At 41.9% G+C, this 21,570-nt stretch overlaps 1 long non-coding RNA gene across 3 annotated transcripts; it reads left to right on the top strand.

The window, feature by feature from the left end:
* The first annotated feature begins 3,259 nt into the window (after window positions 1-3,259).
* LOC106573147 (uncharacterized) lies at window positions 3,260-13,601 on the top strand. Of its 3 annotated transcripts, none has more exons than XR_014380830.1 (5): window positions 3,260-5,832; window positions 6,570-9,332; window positions 9,815-9,833; window positions 10,551-10,653; window positions 11,716-13,601. It is a non-coding gene; the product is annotated as an uncharacterized LOC106573147 (long non-coding RNA). The 3 variants fall into 3 exon arrangements; XR_014380832.1 differs by having other exon boundaries at window positions 11,004-13,601; XR_014380831.1 differs by having other exon boundaries at window positions 10,999-13,601.
* The last annotated feature ends 7,969 nt before the right edge of the window (window positions 13,602-21,570 follow it).

Here is a 21,570-nt window from a genome sequence, read left to right as displayed (position 1 = left end):
AATATCCACTCCATGTACTTGCTTCTCGTCTCCCAGCGTCTGTCCTCACAAGATTAATGTCACGTCCTGACCAGTAAAAGGGGTTATTTGTTATTGTAGTTTGGTCAGGACATGGCAGGGGGTATTTGTTTTATGTGGTTTGGGCTGGTTGTGTAAGTAGTTGGGTGTTTGATTTATTATTCCGGGTTTTGGGCACTGTTCTATGTTAATGTATTTCTATGTTTAGTCTAGTCATTTGTATTTCTATGTTTAGTTAATTGGGGGTTGGACTCTCAATTGGAGGCAGGTGTTTTCTAGTTGCCTCTGATTGAGGGTCCTATAAATAGGTATGTGTTTGTTAGTATTTTGTGGGAGATTGTTCTTGTTTAGCTATGTGTACCTGACAAGACTGTCAAGTTCGTGTTTTGTATACGTTTTTGTTGTTTTTCCTTCTTCACATAAATAAAAGAAGATGAGTGTACATTTTCCCACTGCGTCTTGGTCTCAACCTACGACAACCGTGACAATTAAAGCTATCCTGGGTATAGAATGCAACAAATTCCACTGTAATCAGAGAATTAACCTATATGCAACCATCTTTCTGTCTCTCTGATTGTCTATGGAACCACTAAAGGGTTTGGCATATTAACTCGGACTGTCATTCCTGTCCACAAGCTCAAGTACAGTACTCTCTCCTTTTTCACAGAATATTTTCTGATGATATTGGTGCATTGTTTGCTTACTATGTGGCCATGTGTTGTATTCCCATAGGGAGCTATAGGAGAATCTGGTGCGATCACACTCTGCAGGTTAGTGACCTAATATATAACATAGCTACAGTAGATGTATTGATATCTAACTGGCCCAAGTTTCCCACTAAGAAAGCACATACCTCAAAAACCTGATTTCAATTCATGCAAATTATGTATTTTTGTAATTCTTGTATATTCCATATGCACGTTACCGTTCTTATATATTCACTTTTATTTTCACTGATATGGTCTATACCATGGACATAACATCAGTGATTTTAAACTTCCCCATTCCACTCTGGTGTTTATGTGTGGGCAACCCACTTAACCCAGAGAGGACCAGGATGTTGTTGGCTCTGAGGATTAATGTCCTTGCTAAAGGATACAGTGGAATCTCCCTGGAAACCCTGCATAGAATGATCCAGGCCTTCAATGGTAAACTCCTTAACCCTGACTTTCACCTCAGTCTGACCTCAGGGGTAGCCTACATTTCATTGGTTCCATTGGTTTTATTGGTTCTGTTGGTTCCATTAGTTATTTTGGTACCATTAGTTCCATTGGTTTTATTGGTACTGTTTGTTTAATTAGTTATATGGGTTCCATTGGTTCTAATGGTCTCATTAATTATTTTGCTTCCATTGGTTCCATTGATTCTATTGGTTCTATTAGTTATTTTGGTTCCATTGGTTCAATATATTGGTTCTATTAGTTATTTTGGTTCGATTGGTTTCATTGGCTCTATTGGTTCCATTGGTTCTGTTGGTTCCTTTAGTTATATTGGTTCCGCTGGTTCCGTTAGTTATTTTGGTTCCATTGCTTCCATTAAATGGGTCAGGAAAGGATCTTTGTAGATTATGCCATTGAATAAAACAAACTTTGTTGAGTGAAGTCTGTCTCTAACATCTCTGTTTGTCCTCGTAGCGTCCTGCCTGTCCTTCGTCCCTGAGAAGGGCACAGTTGGTGCCAGTGGAGATCTGGCCCCCCTCTCTCATTTGACTCTGGGAGAAGGCAAGATGTGATCACCCAAGAGTAGATGAGCCAACGCCAAATACGTAAGCCACATCACCGTAAGATGGCACCGAAGAAGAAGGCAGACTTTTCACATGCCCCCAGCTGATTGTGTTTTTTTGTTAGTTTATTTGCGTTGTTTGTAACTTGTGTTTTTTACTTAATTTGTACATAATATTGCCCCTACCGTCTCTTATGACCGAAAATAACTTCTAGACATCAGGACTGCAATTACTCACAACAGGCTAGCAGAATCCTCTTTTTCCTTTCATGACTCTGATGAGCCCGATGCGAAGGATATACTGCTTCCTCGGGAACAGGCCCAGATCCCCGTTATCTGCATGAACAGGAGGCAGAGAAAGAGGGGCCGAAGGGCTGGCTGCTTTCTGAGAATTTGTAGCCGATCGAATAAACCCCCACTTCCCTCCATTCTGCTAGCAAATGTGCAATCCTTGGAGAATAAAATTGCCGAGTTACGCGGAAGATTAAACTATCCACGGGACATTAAAAACTGTAACATCTTATGCTTCACAGAGTCGTGGCTGAACGACGACAATATCAACATACAGCTGGCTGGTTATACGATGTACCGACTGGATTGAACAGCGGCGTCTGGTAAGACAAGGGGCAGTGGACTATGTATTTTTGTAAATAACAGCTGGTGAACGATATCTAAAGAAGTCTTGAGCTATTGCTCGCCTGAGGTAGAGTATCTCATGATAAGCTGTAGACCACACTACCTACCGAGAAAGTTTTACATTTAAAAAAAATGTTTTTGTCATTTAGCAGACGTTCTTATCCAGAGTGACGTAAAGTAGTGAATACATACATTTCATTTTCATTTCATTTTCATTTCATACATTTTTTTGTTGTTGCACTGGCCCCCGTGGGAATCAAACCCACAACCCTGGCGTTGCAAACACCATGCGTTGCACACCAACTGAGCTGTGTTACATACCACCACAGTCAGAGGCTGGCACTAAGACAGCAATGAATGAGCTGTATTCCGCCATAAGCAAACAAGAAACCGCTCACCCAGATGCGGTGCTCCTAGTAGCCGGGGACTTTAATGCAGGGAAACTTAAATCCGTTTTGCCAAATTTCTATCATCATGTTAAATGTGCAACCAGAGGGAAAGAAACTCTAGACCACCTTTACTCCACACACAGAGATGTATAAAAAGCTCTCCCTCGCACTGCATTTGGCGACTCTGACCATAATTCTATCCTCCTGATTCCTGCTTTCAAGAACAAATTTAAGCAGGACGCACGCATAGTCACTTTAATAACTCTACTCTACCTACATGTACATATTACCTCAATTACCTCGGCACCGGTGCCCCCGCACATTGACTCTGTACCGGTATCCCCTGTATATAGCCCCGCTATTTACTGCTGCTGTTTAATTATTTCTTATTCTTATCTCTTACTTTTTTGGGGGGTATTTTCTTAAAACTGCATTGTTGGTTAAGGGCTTGTAAGTAAGCATTTCACTGTAAGGTCTACATCTGTTGTATTTGACAAATACAATTTGATTTTCTCCATTTATTAAAGTGGCCAGTGATTCCAAGTCTATGTACAAAGGCAGCAGCCTCTAATGTGCTAGTGATGGCTATTTAACAGTCTGATGGCCTTGAGATTGAAGCTGTTTTTCAGTCTCTGTTTGGCTCTGTTCCATTTATTCCATTCCAGCCATTACAATGAGCCCGTCCTCCAATATCTCCTCCCACCAGCCTCCTCTGTCTTTGATGCTCCCAAACATGGGTCTCCAACTCCGACTTGGTTTGTTGATGGGATAATACACCAGTGTTTGACTTGTCAATAGTACACAAGTGTGTCTTGTGTTGGATCAATGTACTCTCTTCAAGTCAACTCTACCCATTCCCATGTTACTCTGTACAACATTCCCATGTTTTACAACATTCCCATGTTACTCTGTATTGAGCTATGTGATTCACTCACTGCTCCTTTCTTATGGCTCCACTCCTCTCTATCCCTCTTTATTCTTTGGATCGCCATTAGCTGATGCCTTATGACCTCTAGTCTTCCTGAGGTCCACAAAAAAGGCATTATAATCACAACAGACATTACAAATTACATGACAACCAATGTATATTATACAGTTGTCACAATTGACATTACAGAACAGGGGCAGTGACACAAGAGAAATCAAAGAAACACAAGACTTGCTGGACATCATCGCTGCTATCACCCTGGAAGTGCTCAAGGGGACCTCTAAGGCCTTCGACAGCGGTGAGTAGGGAGGGTTATGGATGCTAAGATGCTGCTGAGATGCTAAATCGGACCAGTGAGTACAGTGAGTGAATACTACGGTTGAATATTTTCCATGTATTTTACAAATGTTCCATCCCGAGAATAGATCACTCTTCTCCTGGGTAACCCAGAATTTCCTGCCAAAACCAGAAATGTCATTCCAAAGCATATAAATAGACCTATGTCTGGATTTGATTAGAGCTTTGATCGGACATTCAAGCCTGATGCTACCTGAGCCTGATGCATTAAATACATTTTATGAGCCCTACATTAAAGACATTTTATGAGCACAAGCCCAAAAAAGCACAAACGGTGACTGTGCCTTTATCCAATACATACTGTGTGTTATATACTAGCCTTATAGGCCACCGCACATTACCCACGAAAGAAAAACATAAAAGCCCATAGATTTAGCTAGCTATATACTCTCTTGGGTAAATAAATGAAACTAGCTCCAGTAGGCTAATCTTTTTGAGTGTGAACTGTATTACTGTAATGTATTGTATTATACTGTATTATATGAACTGGAATTATGCACCTTGTTCAAACCATGATAAAGCTGAGAGAACATGTGATTCTGATGCAGCACATGTGGCCTACAAAATTACAAGTTTATGCTAGCAAATTAGATTTTAATTTGAAATATAATAGGGTCTATTTGTATAATTAATGTTCTTAGCCTACCTCCTTTCTCTCTCTATTGTTGCTCATTCCTTCCTCGCTTTCAACAGTTAAATTAAATACGTTTTGTTGTCCTTATCTTGATCATTCTAATGACATGGTTAAATAATATATGACTAGAATTAGATGCAGACGGCTTTCACTTCTCTTCACGAAGATTTGAATGGGTCTGAGTAAATAACTGCTATAGCTTACCGCCATCGCATGTTCGCTCTTCTTTCAAACTACCCGTGAGTTCAGTTGGCTGCTGTAATTAACATTCAGAAAACAAGAGCTTGCGTCCCTTTTCGAATAGTCTATTGGTATAAGAAATGCTAAAAAACAAGAATGTCCAGCAAGCTATTCTAGTCTAGCTTTTCCTGCATGGGACTCCAAGAGCTAAGGAGCGTTTTTTTTAAAGAGAGAGGCCAGCAGATCACAGATGCGTGCGTATTGCGCAAGAGACAGAGACTAAGTTAGAAGCTTATTATGCGTAACCCATCATTCATTAGCTAATTATAAGGCTAATACTGCATTGAATGTATTACCTGAAAGAGGTCGGCTAGGACATATATATATACATTTTGAACAGGATTATCTATTTCGGATGCAATTTGAATGGAATTGATGGAGAGAGAGTGCTCGCGCATGCTCTGATTTAAAGCAACAATGTTCAAGTGATAGGCTGTTTTAAAACTCTGCAGCTGCAATTAAAACGATTATCTTTACAATAAAAAAAATGGTAACCCCTGATAGCCAGATGGAGATGTGTAAATTAGACCCACATTCGGTTATTATATTACTGTAGCATAGGCTATGCTGCAGCAAATGTAGCCCTACCGGTCACAAGAAGAAAAGGTTACCATGATGAGATGATAGGTCTGCATGCATTGAGAACTGCACTCCATTCCGAAACGGGCTGTCTGTCCCCACCATGAGCGTTGATGATTGATCATGCAGAGAGAAGGCTGTAGAGAAGCTACATTTAGACATTTCATATCATTTAACAAGGGGCGCAACTTTCACTGGGGACAGGGGGGACATGTCCCCCCCACAATCTAAAATTTCATTTTTGTCCCCCCCAGTTTTATCATTGGATTGTGATACAAAACAAGGCAACGGTGTGCTTTAGGACCATGCGGACGCCTCCGAGCAGTCGGGTAGGCTTTTCAGAGTGTTTATCCAACTGGATAAAAAAATCCACTGCATTTAACACGTCCATTTCATGTCATGCTGTTGATATAAATAATTTATTATAATTTATTGGTTTCTCACAGTTACTTACCCCGGGAAAAGGGAGTGGTTTTAGGTGGTAAATCTTGGTAAATATCGGTAATCGGGTTTCCGCCATTCAACCCTAGTGCATACACTTTTAGACTATGAATCAATCAGAACCAACGTTGGTCTACAGCCGTATAGCGTATGTTTCGGCAGTGTTGAGGGTGTCACTGTGGTATGAGCTGTGAAATCGTTGAGAGTCTGCTCTTGTGTGTCAGCACTCCCTTCCTTATTATCCCTACCTCGTTAGAAGTTCAAAACGTCAATCGAAAGTGTAGGCTCTGTTGATTAAATAATGCATGTTTCCATGTTAATTTTAATGGGAGGATTTATATATCAGTCTAATCGAGGTAAGGTGCGATAAGGTAATGCAAGCATTGTGAATTTGACAGCTCTAGTGCAGTTCCACCTCCGACACCGCCAAAACAACCGCTATGTGAATGTCGGTTAGCATGGATCTATAGAATCTAGCCCTTAGTGTGTGTGTAAGTAATCACTGCGGGACATAAACCCACAACATTGGCATTTCTAACACTCTTACCAACTGCCAACCACAACAGCTGATCGAAAAGAGACTGATGTTCTTATGCTATGCTAACTCAGTCCTCCATCATTCCAGATATCCACGCCCTGTGGCCCCATCCAGGACAGATAGAAGTGGCCAGGAGGTTCCGCACCCTACTGGACTCAGACCACCACCCCTCAGAGATCGCAGGTGAGTGAATGGATTAGGGTGCTGTAATACGGCAGACCCTCTGCTCCGACCTCTCCAATCTGTGTGTGTGTGTGTGCCTGTGTTTGTGTGTGTGTGTGTGCGCGTCCGTGTGTGTCTTTTAGAGGAGTTAGGATAAAGTAGTCATTGGACAATAAAGTCATATTTTTCTTCGTCTTTCTCTATGCAGAGAGCCATCGGTTCTGGTGTCCAGGATGCCTACACTATACTCCTCAGGTGACTTAATATGGGGGTCAGAGTTCAACCAATAGAAATAAAATGACTAGAATGGCTAGAATATCCCATTCTATTTCAATGTTTCAACCTTGTCTGTATTCTCTCCTTGCGTCCTAGTATTCCCAGTACGGTACTGCCAACAACACAATAGACTTTGCCCAGAAAATGATCAATACAGAGATCAACAGCGCCACTGCCAACAGCGCCACTGCCACTGTCCTTCGCTGTGTTGTGCGTGTGTGTGTGAACTATTCACCAACTATTCCCCAAACCAAATTTGACAATTCTTACCTTCAGTGCTAGTTTTATCCTTAATGTCTGAATCAGATAGAGAGGGGGTTTGCAGAGAGAGGGGAGACCATCTCTGGAGGGAACTTCCTTCCTTTACCCAGTAAAGGTATCAAAGGATTCTGGTGGACCTAGTTCTGAGTTTTTCTGTGTTTTAGAACTAAGTGAGACGATAGAGGACATACAGTTGAAGTGAGAAGTTTACATACACTTAGGTTGGAGTCATTAGAACTCGTTTTTTCAACCACTCCACAAATTTCTTGTTAACAAGCTATAGTTTTGGCAAGTCGGTTAGGACATCTACTTTGTTCATGACACAAGTAATTTTTCCAACAATTGTTTACAGACAGATTATTTCACTTATAATTCACTGTATCACAATTCCAGTGGGTCAGAAGTTTACATACACTAAATTGACTGTGCCTTTAAACAGCTTGGAAAATTCCAGAAAATTATGTCATGGCTTTAGAAGCTTTTGGTAGGCTAATTGACATCATTTGAGTCAATTGGAGGTCTACCTGTGGATGTATTTCAAGGCCTACCTTCAAACTCAGTGCCTCTTTGCTTGACATCATGGGGAAATCAAAAGAAATCAGCCAAGACCTCAGAAAAAAAATGTGGACCTCCACAAGTCTGGTTCATTCTTGGGATCAATTTAAAAATGCCTGAAGGTACCACATTCATCTGTACAAACAATAGTATGCAAGTATAAACACCATGGGACGACGCAGCCATCATACCGCTCAGGAAGAAGACGCGTTCTGTCTCCTAGAGATGAACGTACTTTGGTGCGAGAAGTGCAAATAAATCCCAGAACAACAGCAAAGAACCTTGTGAAGATGCTGGAGGAAATCGGTACAAAAGTATCTATATCCACAGTAAAACAAGTCCTATATCAACATAACCTGAAAGGCCGCTCAGCAAGGAAGCCACTGCTCCAAAACTGCCATAAAAAAGCCAGACTACGGTTTGCAACTGCACATCGGGACAAAGATCGTACATTTTGGAGAATTGTCCTCTGGTCTGAGGAAACAAAAATAGAACTGTTTGGCCATAATGACCATCGTTATGTTTGGAGGAAAAGGGGGAGGCTTGTAAGCCGAAGAACACCATCCCAACCGTGAAGCACGGGGTGGCAGCATCATGTTGTGGGGGTGCTTTGTTAAAGGAGGGACTGGTGCACTTCACAAAATAGATGGCATCATGAGGGAAAAGTATGTGGATATATTGAAGCACTGAAAACGCGTGTGAGAGCAAGGAGGCCTACAAACATGACTCAGTTACACCAGCTCTGTCAGGAGGAATGGGCCAAATTTCACCCAACTTATTGTGGGAAGCTTGTGGAAGGCTACCGGAAACATTTGACCCAAGTTAAACAATTTAACGGCAATGCTACCAAATACTAATTGAGTGTATGTAAACTTCTGACCCACTGGGAACGTGATGAAAGAAATAAAAGCTGAAATAAATAATTCTCTCTGCTATTATTCTGACATTTCACATTCTTAAAATAAACTGGTGATCCTAACTGACCTAAGACAGGGAATTTTTACAAGGATTAAATGTCAGGAATTGTGAAAAATGAAGTTTTTAAATGTATTTGGCTAAGGTGTATGTAAACTTCTGACGTCAACTGTGGTATATGCCTTTCTTTTTAACCACACAGCTGCCAAAGTTGAGATTAATACAGTTAGCTCCAAAAGTATTAGCACAGTGACACATGTTTTGTTGTTTTGGCTCTGTACTCCAGCACTTTTGATTTGAAATTATACTATCATGTTTTAGGGAAGACCCAGATGCAGTATCAAATGTTTACTACTAGAACAGGTCAAAGGCAGGCAGAGGTTGGTAATCCAGATCAGAGTCCAAACGGTAGATTATGGCAGGCAGTCTCAGGGTCAGAGTAGGCAGAGGTCAATAATCCAGTGTGATGTGACAAGGTACAGAACAGGAGGCAGGCTCAGGGAAGACAGAATGCTCAAAACCGGGAAACCAGTAACTAGAAACAGACATGCGCAAGGGGAAAACTGCTGGTAGGCTTGACGAACAAAACAAACTGGCAACAGACAAACAGAGAACACAGGTATAAATACACTGGGGAAGATGGGCGACACCTGGAGGGGGTGCAGACAAGCACAAAGACAGGTAAAACAAATCAGGGTGTGACATATACAAACAGGAAAAATAAGGAAATATTTTCATTGGTTCTAGTCTGGGCTGGGGCATGTCTGCACAAGGTTTCAATTAATTGTTGAATAGTTTTCCCGTTCACGAGCTGTGAGTATCAAATTGATCACTCATTCAAAACCAAAACGTTATCTGCTTTTGATCATGAGTAGTATTATGGTAATGTAAATAGTGAGCAGCAAAAAACTGGAAGCTAATGAGGCTCATACTGATGTTTACATAGTTGAAGGGTTGTTCAGCTTAGTCTGAATTGGGAAACATTGATCCAGTTATTTTGAAAATGTCCTAGGCTTACTTCTACTGACAGTGGATATTCTCAGTATGTAACTTTACAGTGATTCTGACAACAGCAGTAGCGGAGTTCATACAAACAGAATAAATTACAGAGTTAAAATACTTTTTATTGTTCTCTATTTTTGTCACGATTGTCGTCGGTGAAGGAGGACCAAAACGCAGCAGGTATGTGTATGCTCATCTTGCTTTTTAATAAATACAAAATGAACACCAAAATAACAAAGAACGAACGATCAACAAAAACAGTCTGGTAAGGCACAAGGCTAACACAGAACAATCACCCACAAATCACAAACAGCTCTGATGGCGGGCAGCTCTGATGACGACTGTTGACTGGCGGGCAGCACTGATGACGACTGTTGACTGGCGGGCAGCTCTGATGACGACTGTTGACTGGCGGGCAGCTCTGATGACGACTGTTAATATATGGGACTCTCAATCAAAGGCAGATAGACAACACCTGCCTTCAACTGAGAGTCCCAACCCCAATTAACCAAACATAGAACCAGACATACTAGACTAAACATAGAATACATGGAAACCAAACAGTGCCAAAAAACCCCGGAATACTAAATCAAATGCCCCTTCAACAAACACACCACCCCGAACCACATAAAACGAATACCCTCTGCCACGTCCTGACCAAACTACAATACTAATTAACCTTTATACTGGCCAGGACGTGACAATTTTGGTATATTTCTGTGCGTTGACCATTAATACAAAATGAAATAAGAATTGTAGTACATTTTATCCTGTATAATAACTTGTATAGTACTCTTCCGGATGATCCACATCCAATCAGAAAAAAACGTCTTAATGTGAATGATGTGTTATTCTGTGATGAATGGTCGTAACCTGTCCCTCTACCTCCCCCTACAGTTCTTGCTATGGAGCTGCCTGCCAGGGCATCGAGTTCTTCCACCCCCTGCTTACCACAACACCATTGGAGAAGGTCTATGACCTTGTACGTAGTGTAACCAAAGTAAGTCAAACAGATCGGGCCAGAGTGTACACACTGTAACGCACATCTCAGTCCCCTGAATTTATTTAGCACATTGGTTAATATTTATCCAATGTTCCTCTTCTTCCTGTGACCCCTCTTCTCATCGTTCTCTGGCTCCTGCTCCCCTGACTCGCTCCCCCTTTCTGCGTCCACCTCTTCTCCTACACCATCTGCCTTCCGTCTCTTCTCCTCCCATCAATTCTCCTCCCTCTTCTCCCCCACCCTCTGCCTCCATGTCTTCTACTCCACCCTCTGACTCCCTTGTTCTCTCCTCACCCTCTGTCTCCCACATCGTCTCCTCACCCTCGGGCCTTATTGCTTAAGTATAGGATGGAGTTCCTTCCTGAGTCCCGCCCCATCTCTCCTACTGCCTTCTCATCACCATGGAAACGAGTCCGACTCGAGTGAAATCATCGTTAATATCATCTTTGACTAAATGTATTGTCTCTCTGTATTTCAGATAAATGTTTTCTTCCTTCCGCAACCCCAGCCACTGCAATAATAATTATTTATTCTATATTAGTTTTGAATAAGGAGTTGTCGGATAACTCCTGCATTGATTTTTGGCTAGACAGTAGATTTGTAATCTTATTCGTCACCGAAACTATACTGAACAAAAATCAGTATCTGGTGTGACCACCATTTGTCTTATGTAGCGCGACACATCTCCTTTGCATAGAGTTAATCAGGCTGTTATTTGTGGCCTGTGGAATGACGTCCCTCTCCTCTTCAATGGCTGTGTGAAGTTGCTGGATATTGGGAACTGGAACACGCTGTCGTACACGTCGTTCCAGAGCACCCCAAACGTGATCAATGGGTGACATGTCTGGTGAGGCCATGGAAGAACTGGGACATTTTCAGCTTCCAGGAATTGAGTTCAGATCCTTGCGACACGGGGCTGTGCATTATCATGCTGAAACATGAGGTGGCGGCGGATGAATGGCACGACAATGAGCCTCAGGATCTTCTCACACCAGATACTGATACTTTGTGCATTCACCTTGCCATTGGTAAAATGCTATTGTGTTTCTTTGTCTGTAGGTTATGCCTGCCCATACCATAACCCTACCTCTACCATGGGGCACTCTGTTCATAACGTTGACATCAGCAAACCGCTCGCCCACACGATACCATACATGCTTTCTGCTATCTGCCCGGTACAGTTGAAACCGGGATTCATTTGTGAAGAGCACACTTCTCCAACGTGCCAGTGGCCATCGAAGGTGAGCATTTGTCCACTGAAGTCGGTTACGACGCCGAACTGCAGTCAGGTCAAGACTCTGGTGAGGACGACGAGCACGCAGTTTGTGCAGAGATTCTTCAGTTTTGCAACCCACAGTTTTATCAGCTGTCCGGGTGGCTGGTCTCAGACGATCCCGCAGGTGAAGAAGCTGGATGTGAAGGTCCTGGGCTGGCGTGGTTACACGTGGTCTGCAGTTGTGAGGCCAGTTGGAAGTACTACCAAAATTCTCTAAAACAATGTTGTTGGCTGCTTATGGTAGAGAAATCAACAACAAATTCTCTGGCAACAGCCTTGGTGGACATTCCTGCAACCACGCCAGCTCCCTCAAAACTTGCGACATCTGTAGCATTGTGTTGTGTGACAAAACTACACGTTTTTAAAGTGACCTTTTATTGTCCCCAGCACAAGGTGCACCTTTGTAATGATCATGCTGTTTAATCAGCTGATATGCCATCCCTGTCAGGTGGATGGATTATCTTGGCAAAGGAGAAATACTCACTAACAGGGATGCAAACAAATTTGTGCACAAAGCTTTTTGTGCGTATTGAAAATTCCTGGAATCTTTTATTTCAGATCATGAAACACTTTACATGTTGTGTTTATATTTTATTCTGTATAGATAGAGCATGATTTAATGTATTCAAATTTAATCAATTACTCACATAGCAATGTGAAATGATAAAAACATTTACACAGAAGTTACTTTGTAATTAGAGTGAGGGCTGGATTCCATCCTTATCACGTAATTGTTGTGGAAGATCCTAAATAAGTTTGAACGTAATTTCCAATTGAACCATGAATGCAGTCTGCGTGAACATTGTTTTCATTTCAATCGAACTATAATGGGGATGTTCCGCGATACTTCCACGATACGGATTGAATCTATCCCTAAATAAGGAATTCAAACCTTCAATGTCCACCTGAAGAATTTAAAACAGTAAACAAATATGTTTTCAATCGGCACTGAAAATGGATTTGGTTATTCTATTTTGCATTTTTACACTGGTGTTTCCCCGTAACTGAAGATAAACCGAAAATTCGGAAGATTCTTACAACATTAGGCCTACATGTCCACACTGTATTCTTCATGTTTATGCAAAATATGGATTAATGTATGGGGCAATATACAGACGTTTTTGAGAAAGATAATATGAAGGATATATTTACTCAATAAAATTGTATTTATTGGTTCATTTTCATTTTGATAAGAGATGAAAATGCAATGAATTGTAGGTCATTCGTTGATGTAACGATCTAAATGTGCAGATTGAAAGGCTGGGTCATTAGATTTGGGGTGGGGTCGCAATACATTTGTTGGGGAAAAAATGGGGTCCCCAGAAATTCTAGTGGAAAAGAATTGGGTCCCCGTGAAAATGTTAGAATACCACTGCTTTGGCACTCCATAAATGAGTAATCACATGATAATGTTATAGTAATACAATGATCCATTGAAATTCTACAATAAATATCCAACAACTGGATTTTTATCACTCTCACTCAAGTGGATTTGGGAGTTGGTGGTAGAACAGGTTTACTTCAAAAGAAACACACTAGGGGCCAACTGTCAAACACAGGAACTGTGTAAATATGTATTTTCTGAGAAATGCAACTGAATAAGTTTCTGTGCAAGACATAATGCTGTACCATGCTATTTTATGGCATGGAGAGAAACCACCCCATTGCACCCAATTGAGTGTGATTAGAATACAGTATGTAAATGATATTTACATGAAATTAGGTAATATTATCCACACTGGTAAATTGGCACTGGTTGTAATTTAATTTCAAGAGAAAAAATGTAGGCCTAAGCTACTTCTGTAGGGATACATGGTGGAAATAGAAGATTGAGTTTAAGTTATACAAATCAAATCCAATTTTATTAGTCACACCTTACAGTGAAATTCTTACTTACAACCCCCTAACCAACAATGCAGTTAAAAAATATATGGATAAGAATAAGAAATAAAAGTAACAAGTAATTAAAGAGCAGCAGTAAAATAACAATAGCGAAACTGTATACAGGGGGGGTACTGGTACAGAGTCAATGTGCGGAGGCACCGGTTAGTTGAGGTAGTATGTACATGTAGGTAGAGTTATTAAAGTGACTATGCATAGATGATAACAACACAGAGTAGCAGCGGTGTAAAAGGGGGGGGGGGGCAATGCAAATAGTCTGGGTAGTCATTTGATCAGGTGTTCAGGAGTCTTATGGCTTGGGGGTAGAAGGTGTTTAGAAGCCTCTTGGACCTAGACTTGGCGCTCTGGTACCACTTGCCGTGCGGTAGCAGAGAGAACAGTCTATGACTAGGGTGGCTGGAGTCTTTGATAATTTTTAGGGCCTTCCTTGCGGTCGGAGGCCAAGCAGTTACCATACCAGGCAGTGATGCAACCAGTCAGGATGCTCTTGATGGTGCAGCTGTAGAACCTTTTGAGGATCTGAGGACCAATGCCAAATCTTTTCAGTCTCCTGAGGGGGAATAGGTTTTGTCGTGCCCTCTTCACAACTGTCTTGGAGTGCTTGGACCATGTTAGTTTGTTGGTGATGTGGACACCAAGGAACTTGAATCTCTCAACCTGCTCCACTGCAGCCCTGTCGATGAGAACGGGGGCGTGCTCGGACCTCTTTTTCCTGTAGTCCACAATCATCTCCTTTGTCTTGATCACGTTGAGGGAGAGATTGTTGTCCTGGCACCACAGGGCCAGGTCTCTGACCTTCACCCTATAGGCTGTCTCGTCGTCGTCGGTGATCAGGCCCACCACTGTTGTGTCATCAGCAAACTTAATGGTGTTGAAGTAATTCGCAGCCACGCAGTCGTGTGTAACTAGTGTGAAATGTTGCATGAATAGTTTACATTCGAAACGTGTGTCAATGATTTCATTCTCATGTGCAGAGATTGGAACAAATCAAACATTGAGGATTCAGGTGAAAGTTTGACATTTCACATCGGAAAGATATTTAGATACAGTTCAGGTAAGTAGGCTGGATGAAAATCAGACCCCGGGGATCTAGGCATTATTCTGTATAAATCAATAACCACACTGTAGCCTACATTTGTTAGCAAACTTGCAGCTAAACTGAATTACAATGCAACATCAGATTCCTATTCAGACAAATGCAAAAATCAAACATTTTGAAGACAGAGTCGGTATTGGCTTTTTCTGACTGCAAACTCAACTTATTTGTAATCGATTCCCTCAGGTATGAATTATTGTAAGGTAGCTTATAGCACCTCTTCTGAACACAAAATGTACATTCACTCCCCTCTTCACTTCCCTCTGAGAATGCCTGATATAAAGTTGCATTTACTGCTGTTCATTTGTTGGAAATATTCAAGCAGATTTATACCAAAACATTATTTGTTGACATTTTATGATACCATCAATAGCAATGTTTGTATTTTATGTTCTTTCAGTGAAGATAAAAAGGGCAAAGACGTCAGTTCAACATAACATTTTACATTTACATTGAGTTGTCAACTAACGTGAATTCGACGTGAAAAGAAAAAATGTCACCATGTCAATTGGATTTAGGTTAAAAGTTGTGAAAAATACGAAATGCCCTTATGTTGATGACTTTCTGCAAATCCAATCAGTTTCCCACATTAAGTCAACATCATCGAATAGATTTATGTTGGTATAAATTATGTGAAAACTACATTAATTCAACCAGTTTTTGCCCAAAACACTCCTGCTGCTGAATACACTATATATACTTCAAATCTGTGGACACCCCTTCAAATCATAGAGCCATGACTACATGGAACTATTCAACATCAAGTAACTGACGCAAGCAGTAAAATTAGATTTAAAAAACGGATAAAAAAAACACCTTATGGAACAGCAGGGCCTGTGAAGCAACACAAACATTGGCACAGACAGATGCCTACACACACACACACACACACACACACACACACACACACACACACACACACACACACACCACACACACACACACACACACACACACACACACACACACACACACACACACACACACACACACACACACACACACACACACACACACACACACACACACACACACACACACACACACACGATGACATACACACTATATACACACATGGATTTAGTAATGTAGATATGTGGTAGTGGTGGAGTAGGGGCCTGAGGGCACACAGTGTGTTGTGAAATCTGTGAATGTATTGTAATGTTTTTAAAATTGTATAAACTGCCTTAATTTTGCTGGACCCCAGGAAGAGTAGCGGCTGCTTTGGCAGCAGCTAATGGGGATCCATAATAAATACAAATACAACATTTGTGGATTTGGCTATTTCAGCCACACCCGTTGCTGACAGGTGTATAAAATTGAGCAATCTCCATAGACAAACATTGACTTGTTGGAAAGGTGGCATCCTATGACAGTGCCACGTTGAAAGTCACTGAGATCTACAGGAAGGCCATTCTCCTGCCAGTTTATAAAATTTCTGCCCTGCTAGAGCTGCCCTGTTCAACTGTAAGTGCTGTTATTGTGAAGTGGAAACGTCTAGGAGCAACAACGGCTCAGCCGCGAAGTTGTAGGCCACACAAGCTGACCTGTCCAATGAGCCAAACTGATTCAAGAATCCTACAGTGCCCAAACACCCATTACAAAAAAAGATTGCAGTTTTGAAACTGCAGTAAAAGTGCAGTAACTACAGTCGACTGTGGTTTTTTGGACGCAGTAATTGCAGAGTAACTGCAGTGCAAAATTACTGTGGTAAAAAAACGGTGTTCTGTTGACACAGTATTTGCAGCATATTGCAGTTATAGTGCATTTTAACTGGAGTTATACAGCACTCTGACTGCAATCTTTTTTCATAAGGGACCTTCTCTCTCTCACACAGTACAGTATTTACAATCCATAGAGCAGCTTTAAAGGGGAATGGAAGCACTTCAGGAAGTAAAGCTAAGCAAAGAGATGTATTCAAACATGTGCATTTATTAACATAAAAGCATCTCTATATTTAGTATTTTGATTGTCAACAGGGTTTATTGAGCTGTGGTCAGCGCCACTTTGTGTATCACCTCCAGCAACTAGCAAGCAACTCAACTGCAACTAAAATTGCAACACAGTTTCTCTGTGTAGCCCTGTTATTAGATAGCTAGCTAGCTAGCTAGCTAGCTTCCACCTCAGATAGTCAGTTAATACATTTTGCTGAAAGATTTGTTTTTGGCATGCTTTGTGGTCTCCACCTCCACCTCACAATCAGTATACAACCGAGTCCTGCCCCTATCCGCCACAGATGGAGCTGACAGAGAGAGCGAGTGAGATGAGGGAAGACCAGGATCCACTGTATGAAACTGAGAGCTCAGAATTACAATCATCACAGTGCGAGCCATGAGATACTATCGAAGAGTGTGTGCAAGATCCGAAATATAGCATGCTGAAGGAGTTGTTCATGAGCCAGGATGTCGAGCAGGTGTCATCAGTTCATCCCTGAAAATAAATGGTTTTTCCATCACCATAGAGACCGAGTGTGTTGCGGACCACAGGAGGAATTTGGAGTCCCAGACCAGAGTGGGAAATGTTTGCAGGGAATCTGTTGGTGCCATCACTGGTCTTCCTAACTGGCGGGCTCCCACTCCACATTTGTGGAAACGTTGCCTCCTCAGCCTGGCGTCCATGTCACTGCGACAGTTTGCAAACCAACCTCGCATCTACATTGTGCCAGAGGTTAAACATGTGGACCCGGCACACAGAGACGCACGGCGTGATTCGCCAGGCCACCGTGCCTTCTTTGGCACTGACACCATCCTGATCCTGCCCAGGAGACTGTGCATGTGACCCAATTGAAGAATGGCTACTGGTTGGACAGAGGGATTAGTGAGATGCCTGCAACACATTCTTTTTTTTATTAACCTTTATGTAAACATTGAGATAAAACTCTTTTACAAGAGAGCCCTGTTTACGTTTACAAATAAAACACAATACATAAATAAAACACGATAAATAAATAAAACACAAGCTCAACAAAACACACTCTAGTAAAACACATAATACACAACATTAAACATATTTAAGAAAAACAATCGCATGCTGAAACATAAAAGTTATTTTAAAATCATTTTGAGGTAAGCTATAGCCTAACCTATATTTTGTAGCTAGCCTAAGGGCTGTAAGTGTGTATTTGGTGGATGTACGAAGAGGTTTCAGGTACCTTTTTAGTAATAATGCTTTTATTATTTTCCTAACAGGCCCATGGATGCAGTATTGAAACCATGGCCACTGACAGTCATCCACATGAGCTTTGGCACATTGCCTAAGGTGTGAGGAAAAAGCTGGTGGCCATCGGGAAGCCAGAGGTCCTGTCATATATTTGATAGTAAGATCAGAACTATATGATCATGATGATTCAAGTCAGCGACTCAGGTGTCTCATTTATTCCCTGTCTGTCTCAGGTACTGCCATGGAAGAGGGCATTAACGCACCACTTGCGGTACTGTGCTGCCGCTGCTGGTGGGAGCAGTTCACAGTTCACCACGTTACGAATGAGCACCAGTGGGTCACTGGAGATACACTCAACTGCTGTGAGCACCCAACCCCCCCCCCCCCCCCCCCCCCCGAGATTGTTGAAGGATCTCCAAGGTAAATAAACTCTAAACTATTTCTGGACATATATTGCAACATTTTTAGTAAATTAAAAAGCGCATTTTTCAAACCTTGTTTTAGTTACTTGTGCATTCCTATGTGAACAACTACAACCAAAGGATTGAGTATCAATTGGTTGTGGTATAATTGTAGTAGCCTACTTATTCACCTCCAGTTACATTCATTTTCTATTGTAGGTGACGAAGTGTGTTCAGATAGGTGAACTTGAGAGTGTACATGCCCTGTACACTAAATACGTGCCCAGGAGGAACAAGTTCGGCCTACAGGGGATGTCGCAAGACTCCAGGTGGCTGCCTTATACCACAATTATTCGGTGGACAGACATCAGGCTACAACAAATGAGGGAATGCTCCGTTTCAAGCGAGAGTTGGCCAAGGCTGCCGGGACATTTGTGGTGAAACCCATCAAGGGGAAGAAGACATGATGTTTCAGGTCTGAGCTTCTAGACTGCATCGTTGACCGCTGTGCCAATGGGAAGTGTGCTATATTATGTCAGATGTAGACATAAGAATAGTTGACAATATGGGGTGAAAGAAGTTTATGCACATAGCCTTGTGGTCAACAGTACAGATGGTACAGTCAGTTTGTGATGGTAGTTCCTCTCTGCTGGCTGAGAGGAAATTACCTAAAATGATTTGTGTAACTTATATCTAGGACCATCCCAGCAGACTCTCTTGAGTGCCCAAAAAGAGAGAGTGGCGGTCACCTTGGGGAAGCGGACTGGGGTTCCAATAATGGAGAAGGGGCAGGCCATTCAAACAGCGAATTCAAAGATACACCCATCCATAGAGGGAATCGGAGTGGAATTGCTTTTCCACAGATTTATTTGACCTGTTAAACGGACGTGCTTCCTTGTCTCGGACCTGCTGTTTCGACTCTCTCTCCCGGACCTGCTGTCTCGACTCTCTCTCCCGGACCTGCTGTCTCGACCTCTGAATGCTCGGCTATGAAAAGCCAGCTGACATTTACTCCTGAGGTGTTGAACTGTTGCACCCTCTACAACCACTGTGGTTGTTATTATTTTGATGTAAAAAGGGCTTTGTAAAATACATTTGATTTATTGATCGCTTGCTATGTATTAACTGTCTGAGTGATGGGACATTTTTATAGTATCTGTAACATATTTTGGTGTGTATTTAATCTGCAACTTAACTTCTTAAAGCGGCAATCAGCAGTAGAAACGATAACAAAGTGTTCTCCATGCCCCTGATTCGGTAAAAAGCTCAGGGATGGGGCTGGAGAAATTTAATAGACAGAGCAATCGGTGGAAGGACTGGCCATCCATGATATCAAAGTTATAGTTTTAACCATGTTTTGGGGCTATATTGTGTTTGTTTAAATGTTCTTTTTTTAAAAAAAATTTTTTACAAACGTTGGAGTAAAACAAGCTCATATTTTGGGTTCTGATGGGGTACGACAGTTGAACTAAGCTCATGAGACATTTATAAGTCATATTCTTCAAGAGTCAATGGGTACATTTCATTCATTTATAAGTGCAAAAACGTATGTAGCAATTGCTGTTTGCTCCTTTTAGGTAAGCTACAGTTGTAGTGTCTATTGATCTTGTGCATGAGGCAAAGACTTGCAACCACAGCCTTTCACTGCCTTTCCTGTGAATCCTCTTCTTGTTACATTGGAACTTGTAATAACCCTGTCATTTACTATGCATTGTAATCCTCTTTCTGTGATCTGTTTCCACTACCGTGTACCCAGTTCGCTTTGGATAAAAGCATCTGCTAATATTATCAGTCTTCTTTGAGTCTGCCAACAAGCTGCCCAGTGTAGTTACCATTGATTGACAATAGATGGCAGCCAAAGCTAGTTTAGTTTAACATTTACATTTTACATTTAAGTCATTTAGCAGACGCTCTTATCCAGAGCGACTTACAAATTGGTGCATTCACCTTATAATATCCAGTGGAACAACCACTTTACAATAGTGCATCTAAATCTTTTAAGGGGGGGTTAGAAGGATTACTTTATCCTATCCCAGGTATTCCTTAAAGAGGTGGGGTTTCAGGTGACTCCGGAAGGTGGTGATTGACTCCGCTGTCCTGGCGTCGTGAGGGAGCTTGTTCCACCATTGGGGTGCCAGAGCAGCGAACAGTTTTGACTGGGCTGAGCGGGAACTGTGCTTCCTCAGAGGTAGGGAGGCGAGCAGGCCAGAGGTGGATGAACGCAGTGCCCTTGTTTGGGTGTAGGGCCTGATCAGAGCCTGAAGGTACGGAGGTGCCGTTCCCCTCACAGCTCCATAGGCAAGCACCATGGTCTTGTAGCGGATGCGAGCTTCGACTGGAAGCCAGTGGAGAGAGCGGAGGAGCGGGGTGACGTGAGAGAACTTGGGAAGGTTGAACACCAGACGGGCTGCGGCGTTCTGGATGAGTTGTAGGGGTTTAATTTCACAGGCAGGGAGCCCAGCCAACAACGAGTTGCAGTAATCCAGACGGGAGATGACAAGTTTAAGTCACTTGTCTTGCGACAGGGCCAGAGGGTAAAGTGCACGAAAGTAGTTGTATCTTCCAAGCAAGTTTCTCTGGTTACACTTGAACTTGTTGTTATAGTGGACGAGCTAACTAATACCATTTTTTACATAAGGCGCTGGCATTAGATCTGTGTCTTGAAATGAGTACAGCAGGCTAGATTTACTAAATTAACTGGCTTTATTTAAACTCAAACCCTATGTAGATGCCACTTGCTTCTGGGTATGTGCGCCTTATGGAAGTGACCACACACACAGGGATTTGCTGTACACCTTATCCAAATATCCCGTGTGCACATAGGGTGAACTGGCGGTAAGCAGCCAGTCTGTATGCTCTTCAAACAAAATCACAAGTTAGTCTGATACCGAAACTAAATCACAATGTATTTATGTTCAGCACTCTCCTATTATGCAGACAATGCAGTCTAGCCTATCTCTAACTATATACAGTATTTTGCTGGTAGCCTATTTACACAGTGTACAAAACATTAAGAACACCTTCCTAATATTGAGTTGCACCCCCTTTCCACCTCAGAACAGCCTCAATTCATTGGGGCA

Source organism: Salmo salar, chromosome 16 (genome assembly GCF_965601325.2).
Source record: "Salmo salar chromosome 16, fSalSal1, whole genome shotgun sequence".
Classification (NCBI taxonomy): domain Eukaryota; kingdom Metazoa; phylum Chordata; class Actinopteri; order Salmoniformes; family Salmonidae; genus Salmo; species Salmo salar.
Note: the sequence above shows the minus strand (reverse complement) of the source record. Positions and strands in the feature narration are given on the sequence as shown.